The sequence below is a fragment of the Podarcis bocagei genome (genome assembly GCF_964188305.1).
Source record: "Podarcis bocagei genome assembly, chromosome: 14".
NCBI lineage: Eukaryota > Metazoa > Chordata > Lepidosauria > Squamata > Lacertidae > Podarcis > Podarcis bocagei.
This window is the reverse complement of record NC_138139.1, coordinates 33468960-33484450: the sequence shown is the minus strand read 5'-3', so window position 1 is coordinate 33484450 and position 15491 is coordinate 33468960. Positions and strand designations below refer to the sequence as shown.

Below are 15491 nucleotides of genomic sequence, written 5' to 3'. Positions count from 1 at the left end.
TCTGGGCTTCCACTGAAATGAGGCAGCATTTTAAGTAGTATTTTAATCTTGTTTTTAAGTTGTATTTTAATCAATTGTGTTTATACCTGATGTTAGCCGCCCTGAGCCCGGTCTTGGCCGGGGAAGGCAGGGTATAAATAAAATAAAATAAATAAATAAGTAGAGCAGAGGGGGGAACCCTTTATGAGCCTGAGTCTTCCAGGGTCCACATTTCAGTAATGGGCAGGGCCATAAGCAGAAAGAGCTCAAGCAACACATTTGAATTTCACCTGTGTACGGTAGGCTTGTTCTAAACACACACACACTCACAGAGCTGTCTCTATCCTCTGTCCAGGCAAGCGAACAAGAGTCCAACGACATATTCCAGCCAGACAAGCACACTTAAGGAGTGTGTGAAGCAGGTGCACCCCAAAGAAAAGGGGTTGGAAGGTGTGTGACTGGAGAGGGGATGTCCCCCAAGGAGAACCCTGAGGGTCAGCCAGAGAGACCTGGACAGCCACATCCAGTTCTCCAGTCCTGGTGATAGAACATCTGCTTTTGCCTGCAGAAGGTCCCAGGTCTTCAATCCCCAGCATCTCTCGGTGGGGCTGGGACTTCTCCATTTCTGAAACCCTGGACAGCTGCTGCTAGTCAGTGTAGACAAAACTGATCAAGATGGACCGTTGCTCGTACTACTTATAAGGCAGCTTCCTCTGCTCCTGTGAGGTCAGTTAAGGTAGGCACCCCAGGCAGCAGATTTTGGGTGCCATTAAGAATAGGAAAGAGCAAGGGGGGGGGGGAGATGCCTCCAGAATTACACAGCCAAGCAGAGCTTGAGATACCTCAGCAAGCAAACCACTCTGACTGGTTGCTAGGCAACACCTTCACCCCTCTTGGACAGCTGTCAACAGAATTAACCTTTACATTCCCGAATGAATGATCCCTGCTGCTTTGATCCCAACACCCAGTAGCTTTGTGCTGTGGTCACCCCGCCCACACACATACTGCCCTTCTAGTTAAACCCCATTTAGTTAAACTCCTCCAGTGGAGGAGGAGGGCCATTGCAGAGTCCTTTGCCAAGGACCCCCTTAACACTGGGAGTGACCTCTACAGATTTCTCATGTACTTAAAAAAATAATCAGCATCTAGGATAGTGATGGGGAGCCTGTGAGCCTCCAGATGTTTTGGACTCCAGATGTTTTGGACTCCAGATGTTTTGGACTCCAGCTCCCATCAGCCTCAGCATGGCCACTGATCAGGAATGATGGAAGTTGGAGTCTAGCAACATCTGGAAGGCCACTACAGCTTCCCCACCTCTGGTCTGGGACACAGACACTCTCGCTCCTAGAACCTCTCTATTTTTTCAGATCTCTTCTTAAGAGGAAGCAACTGTTTGTGAGCAACTCGGCCAAAGTTTTCCTTTTTGTCGAGAGACGTCCTAAGGGTTAAGCAAAAATTGCCCACTTGGCTTCTCGAGTGGTTTCTGCAAAGCCTCATTACAGCTGAACTGAAGTAACCACTAAATCTTGTGTGGTTCCAGAGGTCGCTGACGTTTTGGAATACTGGCGCCAGTTCCAAAGGAAGAATTTTTCAACTCTACCGGGAGTAAAATTCTGCTGCATAGACTGAGCCGAACAAGCGACAAAGTGGGGCTGGCGGGGAGGGGGTCGTGGTACCTCACAGCAGCTGGGAAACGCCAGGCTTGCTTCCTATAAATCATTGAAGCCTCACAATCCTTCGGTGATTCCCCAGCGCTGCAGCGCAGCGTCACCGGCAGGGATGGAGGACAAACTTGCTTTGGTTCAGATCTGCAAAGCTGCCTCGTTCTCACTTTCCAAAGCAATGTGCAAACTGAAACTCAGCTACCCTTTGACTGTTCCGCTTTTCTGAAATTTGTGAGTCGGTTTTCCATCCAAGTAACATGTACGCAATGTATATATTAGTGGGAGGTATATTAAAATGCATAGATCTGTGAAAACAACATATAAAGTGCATTATATTGGGGGGGGATGCAAAATGTGTGTATCAGGATAAATTACATAAGAAAATGTAGATACATGATCAATTTACACTGGGATGCTGACCAGTTTCAATGAGGACCATCTATCTATCATCTATCTATCTATCTATCTAGCTAGCTAGCTATCTGACAATTCAATCCTGTGGCTTGAATTGAATTGTGAATGCAGCCTAAGTGGCAATAAAATTTCTGTATACTGGATGATATACAACCATGTTGATTTTTGAACTGCATTGCAAGTTTCAGCAAACAGCAAAAATCCAAAAGACAACCATTTCCCAGTCCATGCATTCATCCAGGAGGCATAAATCAGGTCAGCTGCTATCTAAATTCACAGAAACCAGGCTCCTCAAACATGCCTTGTACTAGTATGTTCTCTCTGACATGCTGGCTTCCTAGGTGTAAAGTGTCCACTATGAAGTTTAATCATGTGATCTGCTGTTTACATAGATGGACTGTAAGTCAGGGAGAGATGAATCCATCAATTTAGATTTCCCACACCGCCCCATTTTCACAATCTCCAGTTCAGTTCTCCACATTACCACATCAGTTTGTGATTTTTAAAAAATAAAAAATTCCCTATGAAAATTCATAAGCATTTTCATGCAAAATTCTCCTAATATGCCCATGTCTGTATGCAAAACAATATCCTCTAATACAATGCATTTTTGTATGTTATGACTATTTGCACACTTTACCCCAGTACATGCATTCTTGTACAAATTTTTGACTGGAGAACTGCCTTGCAAAATTCGAAAAAGTGCAAATTTTAAAAGATGTCCGTATTTGGGTTTGTGTGGGCTTTTGGGGAAGTTTTCCTTCAAATGCAAGCTGAATTGATTTTTTCTTCTCTATTTGATTAAGAAGACACTTGCTCTTGGTTCTGCTGTCTCCTCCACCTGCAATATCAGAATAATCATACTGATGTGCCTTACAGAGCAATTGTAAGGGCTAGCAGAAATGATGCGTGCAGATATATATGCAGAGAAGAAGGTATGTTCGTTTTTAAATTAATTGCATTTATTTATTATTTCATAAAATTTATATTCTTGGCTGTAAAAAAGGAAAACCTCAAAACGGTTGACAAAAATAATAAAACAAAATGATCAGTAGCAAAAGTTTTTAAAAAAGCTATTTAAAACATTCAGGGAATAATTACAATCAGTGATAAACTAAAAACAAATTAAAACACATGTAAACTTTCCACATATCTTGGTAGGCTTGTCTAAACAAAAATGGTTTTAGCAGGCACTAAAAAGAGGAAAGTGAAGTTGCCCACCTAATGTCAATAGTCAGGGAGTTCTATAGTGTGGCTGCTGCCACACTAAAAGATTGAATTCTTGCAGAGGTGGAAATAAGTATTATGTGGCATCTGCAACAGTGCTTGTTCCACAGATCGAAGGTGTCAAGTGGGCAAATATGGTGAAAATCAATCCCTCAAGGAAACTGGTCCCCAGTTGTCATGGGCTTCATATGCTAATATTAATGTCTTGAACTTGGCCTGATAGCAAACTGGCAGCCAATGCTGGTCTCTGAGCAAAAGTATTGTGTGTTGACAAGGTTTCACTCCTGTCAGCAATCATGCTGCAGCATTCTGCACTAACTACAGCTTCTGGATCGAGTGCAAAGGGAAGCTCCAAATTGAGAGCATCACATTAATCCAGTATTGAAGGAACCTATGTTTGAACTACTGTGGACAGGCTTTCCCAGTCAAGGAAATCATAGAATTGTAGAAGTTGGAAGAGACCACAAGGTCCAATCTCTGCAATGCAAGAATATTTTGCCCAACATGAGGCTTGAACCTACAGCCCTGAGATTAAGCGTCTAATGCTCTACTGACTGAGCTAAATGCAAATGGAGTCCAATTTCTCCCGCATCCATGCCCTCAGTAATAATGAGCTTGTGAAGGGTACGTGATATGTAGAGGAACCACAAAGTCTCTGTCAAGAAGAACCTACCTAATGAGGGGGCAGAATGAGGGGGAGAGCAAAAGAAATTGCGGAGAGAAACTTGCTCTGAAACAGATCCATCTGCCAAGCAAACAGAAGCCACCAGCTTGTGAAGCTGTCAAAGCGTAAAATTAATGAGGCAGAAGTGAGACTCCGAGAGAGGAGGCTGGATTTTGGAGCAAATTCTCCTCCTTCATTTATTCTGGCCTGTGTATGAATGAGGCAACAAACATGTTCTCCATAGATACCGGGCAGATGGAGCCATAATGGGTCGTCCAGGTGACTGATAAACCACAAATGTTCTTGTGAATCAGAAGTCTGGAGAAGTGAGTGAATGGCTCGAGCAGACCTCGAACCAGCGAGATTCGTAGGGTGGTTTGAGGCAGGAGAATGATTGCTGAGTTCTTTATTTACATCAGCCTTTCTCAACCTGTGGGTCCCCAGATGTTGTTGGACTACAACTCCCATCACCCCTTGCTAGCAAGGCCAGAGCTCAGGGATGATGGGAGTTGTAGTCCAACAACTTCTGGGGACCCACAGGTTGAGAACCTCTGATTTACATGCTAAGTTCCGTCCAACACCACAATGCTTCATTGTTACAGCAAAGTGTGTGATTGGCTGAGCTGACGTGACGACACAGAATGTTCACGTGCTAAAGGGACTGAGCAACTGGCAATCCAAATTCTATGAGGGAAGGACAAGTTGTCAGTTTGTCTGGGATCAAAAACCCATCTAGAAGGCCACAAGTTATCCCAGTGATATTTTGGCACGTGAGATGAAACACAAAATGGCGTCCCTTCCCCTCCTCACCAGGGAAGAAGGGGTGAGTGAAGATCTATATTAGCAAAAAGGCGGGAAGAAAGATTGACATCAGAATCTGCTGCCCCTGGGGAGCTATCCTGCCACCTGAGGTGGTCACCTCACCTGGCCTCATTTGTGGGCCAGCCCTGGGTGCCTCATTTACCACTTATTCATTCCCTACTCACTATCTCAGGCCATCGAGAAAGCAATGAAGGAAAGGGGGCAGAAAGAAGCAGCTGCCACTGCCTGCTTGTTCCTTTGCTCTCTCTGGGTTTACCCCATGCTCCTCTTCTTTAAAAAGAACTGGCACTGCTCTTCTTCCTTGGTTTTCTGGAAGCTGGCTTGAGAAAAACAAGCTTCTCCAGGTTTTCACTTATACATTTTTATTTATCACTATGTTTTTATCCCACCTTTCCTCTGAGGAGCACAAGGTGGCAGACTCGGTTCTTCCCCTCACCTATTTTATCCTCACAACAACCCTGTGAGATAGGTTGGGCCAAGAGACAGTATCTGGTCCTCAACCACCCCGTGAGCTTCACATGACTGGGTTGCGATGTGAACTCTGGTCTCTCAGGTCCTTTTTTGATACTCTAACCAAAAGTTGGAGTCTTTGGCCCTCCAGATGTTGCTGAACTACAACTCCCATCAGCCCCAGCCAGCATGGCCAATAGCCAGGATTGATGGGAACTGTGGTTCAGCAACATCTAGACAGCCAAAGGTTCTCCGACACTGCTCTAACCACTATACCACCGCTGCCCTGAGATCCTTCATGACCTCTGCTTCGCCCAGGAGAGTTTCCCGCGGGGGACTGAAACCTGGCCTTGCAACCCAGCCAGCCTTGTCCTCCGCACTTCATGCCGGAATTGTTACGGGCGTCTGAGAAGGCCTTCCTATTTCCCGCCTGAATCGGAGAGACGATTCGCCAAGGCCGCTTGGCCATAACGGACGCAAATGCATTCCCAATCTGCCACTGACCGTGTGAAGTGGGCCAGCCGTTGCTCATGGGGAACATCTGTGCATTTATTTCACATTACTGGCCCGCACATTTCCAGCCCGGGATGTTATTGCGACGGCCAGGCAGCTGTTCCGACCCCCGTATCGTGTTCCGAGAGCAGACGTGCCTGGTGGACGGTGGCCTGGAGACCCCTCCCTCCGTCCCTCCGCCCCACTCCCTCCCGATGACATGTGCAGCAAAAGGGCAGATTGTGAATGTCAATTTTACACCTAATTTAACATGAGCTAGCATGCCTAGGCGTGTTTCCTAATGCAACGCCGTTCCACCCCAGGTCCTCAACAGCCGTTTTCTTTTGTTGTCTGTGAACCGCTCTCTGGGGTCTTCAGTGTGCCAGGCGGGCATTTTTTTTAACTCCTCAGTTGCTGGCTGCAGAGATCAAATTGGCACGTGGTTGGTCCAACAGCAGCAGTTTCTTGGATTAGCAATTTTGCACCACCTGCATCAGCGAATAAGAGGGAAGGAGTAAAAACGTTGCCTTGGCAAACACCTTCCTGTAGCACTTGTTTCCCCATTGTTGGGAATGCAGAGTGCAACAAGAATCTACTGGCAGGAGAGGGAGAGAGAGAGAAATCAGGGAGCTGGGAAAAGTGCTCTCTCCCCCCACAACTGTTCATTCGTCTTCATAACACACACACAGCAATCCCACCACTCTCATGCCTTCAACCAGGCTTAGTTAAACTATGGAACTTGCTTCTGTTGGAGGGAGTGATGGCCACCAATTTGGATGGCTTCATAGAATTGTACAGCTGGAAGGGTGTACATCTAGTCCAACCCCTTGCAATGCAGAAATCTCAACTAAATCATACATGGCAGATGGCAGTCCAATCTCTGCTTAAAAACCTTCTGTGAAGAGGGATCCACCGCCTTCAAAGTCTGTTCCACTGTTGAACTGCTCTTACCACCAGAAACTTCTTCCTAATGTTTGGTCGAAATCTCCTTTCTTGTCATTTAAATCCATTGTTTTGGGTTCTACTCCCTAGAGCAGCAGAAAACAAGTTTTCTCCATCTTCCATGGATATATGAAGAATATTTGAAGAACCCTTTAATAGACGATTGGACCAATTGATGGAAGAGAAGGTTTCAGTTTGGGCAAAATTTCAGCAATCATAACCCTTGTTTTCTCTCCCCCACCCCCATTCCAACTCCCTCTCTCTCTTTAGGGGCATTGGTAGGAGAAGAAAAACGGGGTGCCGTGATGGAGGCCTCTGACCACCATCTGGATCCTGAGATTATTCGCCAGATGTTGCTTGCTAAAAATGCGTAAGTGTTCTTCAAACACAACCCTGCAGCTGGCCACCCCATTAATATGAACAATATTTGGTGGAAGGTGTTTTAATCGAAACCATCACTGCAGAGCGCAAGAACGTTCCTGGGAAGTTTATATATATATAATATATGAGCCATCTCATTCCCCTTTCTCTCTCTTCCCCTCCGCCTTGTTCTTGTACAACAGTTATTGCTCCGAGACATCTGGTTTCACAGTTTTACAAAAGTAGGTGGATTTCCACCATGTAGCGCTTTCCTTGTTGACAAGGTAGAATTTTTTAATATGGGGTTACTATCATCCAGACTTCCTCCGCCTCCTCATTTATATGATGGATACCTCTAAATAGTCCCCGAGGTTCTCCATCTTCAATCCGCCAGGCCAGTTTTATTACCTTCTATACAAGACACCTAGATGTCTGGGTTCCCATTTCCCGCCCCTCTTTGAGGAAATCCAAGACCTTAATGTAAGTGGGGCCACAATGATGGGGCTGGTTGTGGTGGTGGTTTTCCTTCTCCCCCCCTCTTGGTCCCCAAGGACCGTTGTTACAGCTTCAAGCTCAGAAGTTTAGAATCCCAGATCGACAAAGACAAATTCTCGCAGGCAGCCACGAAGAGCCAGCAGGCAACAAGCTGAATCTGCAAGAATCCCTGAGGTCCCTTTCTGAATCTCCCTCCTGAGGCACCAGCTCGTTTCTGTCAAGGTGGAAATGTTTCAAAGGAAGCTGCCTTATACAGAGACAGACCGTAGCTCCACCTAGCTCAATAATGGCAGCGCTGACTGGCAGCAGCTCTGCAAGGTTTCAGACAGGTATAATAATACTCCCCCCTCCTCTGGTTTCTGGCAACTGGTATTCAAAAGTATTACTCCCTCTGACCATGGAGGCAGAGTGTAGCTATTGTGGCTAATAGTCATTGATAAAGCCTTGTCCTCCATCACTTCTTCTTGTGGCAATGAGTTCCATAGTTTAACTACATGCTAGGGTAAGAAGTACATGCTAGGGTAAGAAGGCGGTCATACAGGAATGCTGGGTGACATCTCTGTATCTCTTTTGGAAACAGAATATATGGTCTATTTTTGTTTTAGAAAAAAAGATTACATGCATTGAATAATACAAATGATGTCGAATATTTTGTTGAAATACGGCATCTGTTTATAAAATACTTTACTGATAACCCTGAAGAACTACCAAAATTACAGATTGGACTAGGGCAGACTTAACTAGATTGATCTGTCCTAGAGGGGCAAGTGGGGCAAGTTGGGATTTGGCTTTTTTATTCCTTCCTTTCTTTTTTGTAATTGTTCATTATTGCAAATCAATAAAACTATTTTTTTATATTAAGAAAAACTTTAAAAAAAGAAAAGTACAGGCATACCTTGGTTTTCGAACAGCCTAGTTCTTGAACATTTTGACTCCCGAATGATCGAAACCTGGAAGTGAGTGTTCCAGTTTTCTAATGTTCTTTTGGAAGCCGAACGTCCAATGGGGTTTCCATGGCTTCTGATTGGCTGCAGGACCTTCCCGCAGCCAATCAGAAGCCATAATTTGGAAGTCGAATGCTTTGGAAGTCGAACGGAATTCCGGAACGGATTCCATTCAACTTCCAAGGTACCACTGTAATAAATAAATAAATAATAGGGTTTTGTTTGTTTGTTTATTTGTTTTTAAGGATTGCTATGTGACTCTTAGGGATGGGGCAAATCTGTTGATTCCAGTTTCTCTCTGTTTCTAATTTCCCAATCTTAAATTCACTTCTCCACATTTCCACATCAGATTTAGAAAAAAGTCTTGCAAAAGGTCCTCTTTAAAATTCACCAGCATTTTGTTGTGAATTTCTCCTGATATACATATTTTTGCATACCATTTTGCCTAACATAAGCATCTTTGCAAGGCATTTTTCCCGAATATGACACATAGGAACATTATTCCTCCATATATTCATTTTCTTTACACATTAGGTGGTTGAAGAACAGTATTGTGAAAGTATGAATCTCAAAAGTTGGTGCATTTTTTATTCCCGTATTGTTTGGAAAAGACAATTGGGTAGTTTCGCTTTAAATGTGAACTGAATCAAATTTCTCCTCCAGCCCTGCTGGACATTACCTTTCCACATCCCTACTGACTCCACACCACACAGAAGGAAGGGGGAGGTAAAGAGGCAGAAAATAAAATTAACAGCCTGTTTTAAAGGAGGATTTTCTTTACGTCTCAAGTTTACTGGCCACTGCAAAACAGGTTTTTGCAACCTCCTTTTTCACGGAGGCCTTGTTTTCAGCTTGTTTTATATAGTAGCTTTTTTGTGCAATATAAAAAAGAAGTGTTGTGGAGCCCTGTGCAACTCCCCCCCCCCCTTTTTTTTTAATACTTCAGGGAGTTATTTCACCATGAAATATATCTGCCAGTGGGCCGGGCCTGTGTTGCAAAGCTGAAATGAACACAGTAAATTGTACGGAGGAATTTGTTTAACCTCTAACCTTCAAATAATAAGGAGAGTGCTAAATGTTTTGGCACACGCTGATATATTTTTATAACACTTGGCAGGGCCTGCTGGAGGACTAAAAGTGGGAGGGCGGGGGGGGGAGGCTGAAGAAACTGGATTTCTTCAAACTGCAGCTCCCAAAAGCTTTTACACAACCTGATGGTTGAGACCTGCGGGAACAGGGCTGAATAGCTCTGTGCTGCGATGCTGGGTTCCTCCAGTGTGTGAGATCGTTTGGCATATCATGATCTTCTGTCCAAGAATGACTCCATCATGAAACCCACGGGCAGCAGGTTAACATAAGAACAGTGGCGTAGCGTGGGTTGTCAGCACCCGGGGCAAGGCAAGTAATTTGCGCCCCCTAACCCGTGGATTTGCACCCCCTAACCCTAACCCCCAGATGTTGCACCCGTTGCGGCCGGCCCCCCCTGCACCTCCCACGCTACGCCACTGCATAAGAAGTCAGAATCTGATGTGAAGCCTTCAAGCAGGACTTGAGTACGACAGCAACGCTCACTTGTGATTCCAAGAAACTGGTGTTCAGAAGATACTGCCCCTGATCCTGAAGGAATAACACCGCTACCATGAATACAAGAAGAGTCCTGTTGGATCAGGCCAACAGCCCACCAGTTCAGCATCCTTTTCCCACAATGCCCGGCCAAATGCCAAGCAGGACTTGAGTGTGACCATAGTGCTCTCTCCATTCATGATTGCCAGCAACTGGTGCTCAGAAGCACACTGCCTCCAACAGTGAGGGTAGCTCTTCAACACTAAACATAAATGCCAGTTCTGAAACCCGGAAGCGAGCGCAGTTCATCCACTGGCATGAGACTGGTTTTGAACTGTCCTGTCTGTCTTTGGTAATAAGGCAGAATATTTGCACCTAATTTCCTTTGCAAATCAAGCAACACGCTCCCAGAGCCAGCAGCCAATCGCCAAATGGTAGGGGGAAGAGATCCAGACTGAATATTTGCATGATGGCAAAATCCATCTCAGGTTTTTTATCTTGGCAAAGAGAGAATGCCAAACTCCTAATATTTATGCCCTGCGAGGGAAATATAGGGATCTTCCAACAACTCTCATCATTTGTAACAAACTGCCATAGCCTCGGGTGGCGCTGTGGTCTAAACCACAGAGCCTAGGGCTTGCTGATCAGAAGGTCAGCGGTTTGAATCCCTGTGACGGGGTGAGCTCCTGTTGCTCGGTCCATGCTCCTGCCAACCTAGCAGTTTGAAAGCACGTCAAAGTGCAAGTAGATAAATAGGTACCGCTCTGGTGGGAAGGTAAACGGCATTTCCGTGCGCTGCTCTGGTTTGCCAGAAGTGGCTTAGTCATGCTGGCCACATGACCTGGAAGCTGTACGCCAGCTCCCTCATCCAGTAAAGCGAGATGAGCGCCGCAACCCCAGAGTCATCCACGACTAGACCTAATGGTCAGGGGTACCTTTACCATAGCCTCCAACATTTTTCTAATGAAAAAAGGGATGTCCTCCTTTTCCATAATAATACTCAGTGCTTCTTTTTCTAAAAAAATGTTTAGGGGTACTCTCATTTTGACTCAATAAAATCACCATTTTATAGTTCAAATTGAGAAAAATAAATACAGTAAATGGACAAAAGTACAAAGATTCACAAAACGCTTAGGGGTATGTGTACCTATGCGTCCCCCCAGAAAAAGCACCGATAATAGTAATAATGATTTACTATTTATACCTCACCCATCTGACTGGGTTGCCCCAACCACACTGAGTGACTGCCAACATATACAAAAACATAATAGAACATTAAGTGTTGTTGTTGTTGTTTTTTAAACTTCCCTATACAGGGCTGCCTTCAGATGTCTTCTAAAGGTTTTATAGTTACTTATCTCCTTGGCTTGGGGTTTGCATAACTCCATACCCTCCAACATTTCTCCAATGAAAATAGGGACATCCTAAGGAAAGGCAGGACATTCCGGGATCAAATCAGAAACTGGAACGGTTTCTATAAACCCAGGACTGTCCCTGGAAAATATGGACACTTGGAGGGTCTGAACTACAGCTCCCAGGATTCTTTGGTGGAAGCCACAACTGTTTAAAGCGCTTCAAAAGTATGGAGTGAATGTGGCCAGCAATGAGCTAGATGGACCGACAGTCTGGCTCAAGGCTTCTTCCCCTGTTCCTGTTCCCTCAGCTTCTGCTGCAGTGGCTGTTGAGGGCAGCGATATCTGGCAGAAAAGGGAGTCAGTTGCTCAACATGTCCCATTTTGTCCCCGGGAGGGAAAAACCACCAAGCCCGATATTCCCGAGCAGAGCAAGTGCCAAAGCCACTTCTGGCTCCTCAGCTGGCTTGGCGGTTGAAAGCCTTCCAAGAGGTGCTTTCTTTATTATTTTTTAATTAGCTGCAAGGAACGAAACAGGCAGGACTCAGCCAAACAAACAGGACAAAATGTGCTGGGACAGGCCGCCTGCCTGACCTGCAGAAATCAGTCACAACTCAACAGAGTGAGTGCATTTGGCCCCTTCTAATAAGACACATTATCCTTGTTTTGGAAGATGCAGTTTTAGATGGTGCTGAGCCGGTCAAGCAGCACTGTCTGCAGAGCGGGTGCAAAAGGAATGGTCAGGTCTTATTAACATTTACTCAGGTTTATGAATAAACTTTATTTATTCATGCCCATTCATTTCAATGGGTCTACTCTGTGTAGGCTAATGCCAAATGCAATCCGAAGTGTGTGTGTGTGTGTGTGTGTGTTTCATAATGGCTCAGTTGGTTAGAGCGTGGTGCTGATAATGCCAAGGTTGCAGGTTTGATCCCCGTGTGGTACGGCTGCATATTCCTACATTGCAGGGGGTTGAACTAGATCAGCGGTCAGCAACCTTTTTCAGCCATGGGGCGGTCCACTGTCCCTCAGACCATGTGGTGGGCCAGACTATATTTTGAAAAAATAATAATAAAATGAACGAATTCCTATGCCCCACAAATAACCCAGAGATGCATTTTAAATAAAAGCACACATTCTACTCATGTAAAAACACGCTGATTCCTGGACCATCCGCGAGCCGGATTGAGAAGACGATTGGGCTGCATCCGGCCCACGGGCCTTAGGTTGCCTACTTGAACTAGATGGTCCTCAGAGTCGCTTCCAACTCTACAATTCTTTGATAAATCTTTGATATGTGTGTGTGAGAGAGAGCTCAAGGCGGCATGCATTGCCCTCCTCATTTAATCTCTACAATGCTGTGATGTAGGCTAGGCTGAGAGATAGTGACTGGCTCAAGGTCGCCCAGTGAGCTGCAGGAATGAGTGGGGCTTTGAACTCTTGTCTCTTCCAGGCCCTAGTCCAATGCTCTAATCACTATGACACTTTTTTGGGGGGGGATAAGGGGCAAGGGATTCGTGAAATAATGCATCACCCAGAGAAAGTGAACAGAGAGAAGTTTCTCTCCCTTTCTCATAATAGAACCCAGTGAGGTCACCCAGTGAAGGTGAACACTGGAAGATTGAGGACAGAGAAAAGGAAGTTGTTCACCTCACACAAGCTGTGTATCCAAACACCCACTTCTTAAGGGGAAATCTTCACAGCACAGCCATTGTCTCTTAGGCATTAAAATCCCCCCCCCATTGTGTCCCACAAATCCATTGCCAGCAGGACTGCAGAAGAGGAACCAGAAGTTCTGTTTCTGGAAAGCACAGATGGGAAGAATCCACAATTATACTTCTCTGTTCAGTAAGATTAAGGAAGAATCATTCTTTTCTTTTCTTTTTCAGATTTCTTTGTCTGGGCATCATTTCAGGTGGGGTTCTTGTTCCTTCAAAGAACAATGAGTCCTCTTCAAAGCATGGAAGGGTCAGGGGCAGCATCTCTCCCTGGGGAATGCCCCTCTGGTTCCTGACATCTCTTTCCTCATTCACCTGTTCCCCTGGAAGTTTTCAAAAGTTTGTGGGTGAGCAGCGTGGGGAAGTGCACAGGGGCCTCCAGGCCCATTGAAAGTCGGAGGTTGTGATTACGTTAGGATAACAATTGACACGTTGCTGTAAAAAGAGGAAATGCATCAAGGAAAAATAAAATGAGGGCACAGATTTGCATGGAATTTGCACCTGCTCATTTATCTGTACGGATGCAAATTTTGAAATAGTTACAATGGCCTTGTTTGCACACTATACATTTCAAGCAGTATCATACCACAACAGTTACGGTTCCCCTCTTGGGAAGAACTATAGTTTGTTAAAGGTGCTGGGAGTTGTTAGGAGACCCCAGTTCCCCTCAAGGAGCTACAATTCCCAGAGTGCTTTAACAGTCAAACCCTCTTCCCAGGTAACTCCGGGAATTGCAGCTATGAGGGGCATAGGGGGTCTCTCAACAATGCCCAGCAGTCTGAACAAACTACATTTCCCAGCATTCTTTGCAGGGGGGGAACCATGACTGTTTAAAAGTGACATGATGTCACTTGAAACGTATAGTGCAGAAGAGGCCTATAACAAGAATAATATTATTTATTTGGTTGTGTACACACCATTTAAAGTGCATTCAGAACACACTCCCCTCCCTTAAGATCCTGGGAACCATAGTTTATGTTATGTACTGAAGTTCCCACCCTGGGCTAGCAGGGGGATACTGTAGATAGTTTTCACTCAGGTCCACATATGCAAATAAGGGATTGAAAGTGACGTTCAGCGATTGGATAGTTACAAAAAGTTGTTATAGTCGCGTTGTACTGGAGCTCTATATAAGCAGGCTGGAAGAACCCTTCAGTTCAGTTCTGTTATGGCCTGTGAATAAACAAGAGCTGTTTGAAGAATCGCTGTGTCGTCTGATATGTTCACCCACAACTTAACAGTTTACTCCTCACAGAGTTACAATTCCCAGCACCCTTAAGCAACTCCAGTTCGCAGGATGAACTGCAGGGTGGGTGGGTGTGCCTTAAATATACTTTAAATGCATGGCGTGTATGTAGCCCCGCCTCTTTCTCTCTCCCTATAGTCTATCTCACCTTAGTGAGGAAGACTGTGCCCAGGTGCTTGTTCAGTCTGATGTTCAGGTGCTCATACCTGAGGGGCAACTACAAGAGCCTCCCACCCACCCAATCTCCCTTCTTAGGGTTCTGTATCTACAAACCACACTGACAGCAGACGTTGCCATTCAAATAAAGAACCGTCCTCCCTAACATAGGACACACGGTCACCTTAGATTAGGAAAACTATGGGGCATGTTCTCCAGAGTGGGATTAGGTTTAAAACAACGGTTTATTTGGCAAAGAAACAGTTTTGTCTGTGTGCATTCCAAATCAAACTGCAATCGTTGCGGGGTGCAGCTTGCTAATTCCTACCACTGAGTGGGGATCAACAAGACAATGCCTCTCTCTCTCTCTCCAGGGCAAAGTTTGAGGCTGGTCCCTCCTTACTTCCATAGTGCAATGCCCACACGGGTGAAAATGGGCGGCAGCAGAGCCTGGTTGGATCACCCTGTCAGAACTTGGTCCTTTTCCTAGCTGGGATTCCAAAATACGAAGCGGGGGTGACGTGTCAGTATCATGATGATGATGATTCCAGAAGTCTCGGCAAAAGGGGACCGTCTGGAATTCCACCCCTCTGCCACACATGTGATCAGGCATTCAGAGTACTGCAATTAGTTGTCGGTTCTGTAGCCTGCCATTTTTCTGTCCAATTAATTCTTTTATAGTGGACCGGATAAAGGGAGACAAAGGCCTTGCAAGCAGTAATGAATCATTAACATTCAGCAGCGCTCTCCCTCTCCCTCCCTCTCTCTCTCTCTCTCTCTCATTCCCTTGGCATCCCACCAGAGACTGGTCATGCCTTGCATTCATTCCATGTGTGCCGGTGAAACTTCCAACTTCTTTTAAAAAAGAGAAAGCAAGTGAAAAGGAAGAGAAGAAATGACAAACTTCCTCCTTTCCCAGAGAGAAACTGCCACTTCCTTGCACCGTCGCGGGAGACTCTGCTGGGCCCATTTGAAGCATGCAGGGCCTGAGCTGGTTGGAGGC

General features: G+C 45.3%; 1 long non-coding RNA gene across 1 annotated transcript; it reads right to left on the bottom strand.

Moving 5' to 3' along the window:
* Positions 1–5930: 5930 nt before the first annotated feature.
* On the bottom strand, positions 5931–7503 carry LOC308573371. The gene is made up of 3 exons (XR_014002063.1): positions 7423–7503; positions 6664–6804; positions 5931–6200 (listed from the first exon to the last, which is right to left on the bottom strand). It is a non-coding gene; the product is annotated as an uncharacterized lncRNA (long non-coding RNA).
* Between the last annotated feature and the right edge of the window lie 7988 nt (positions 7504–15491).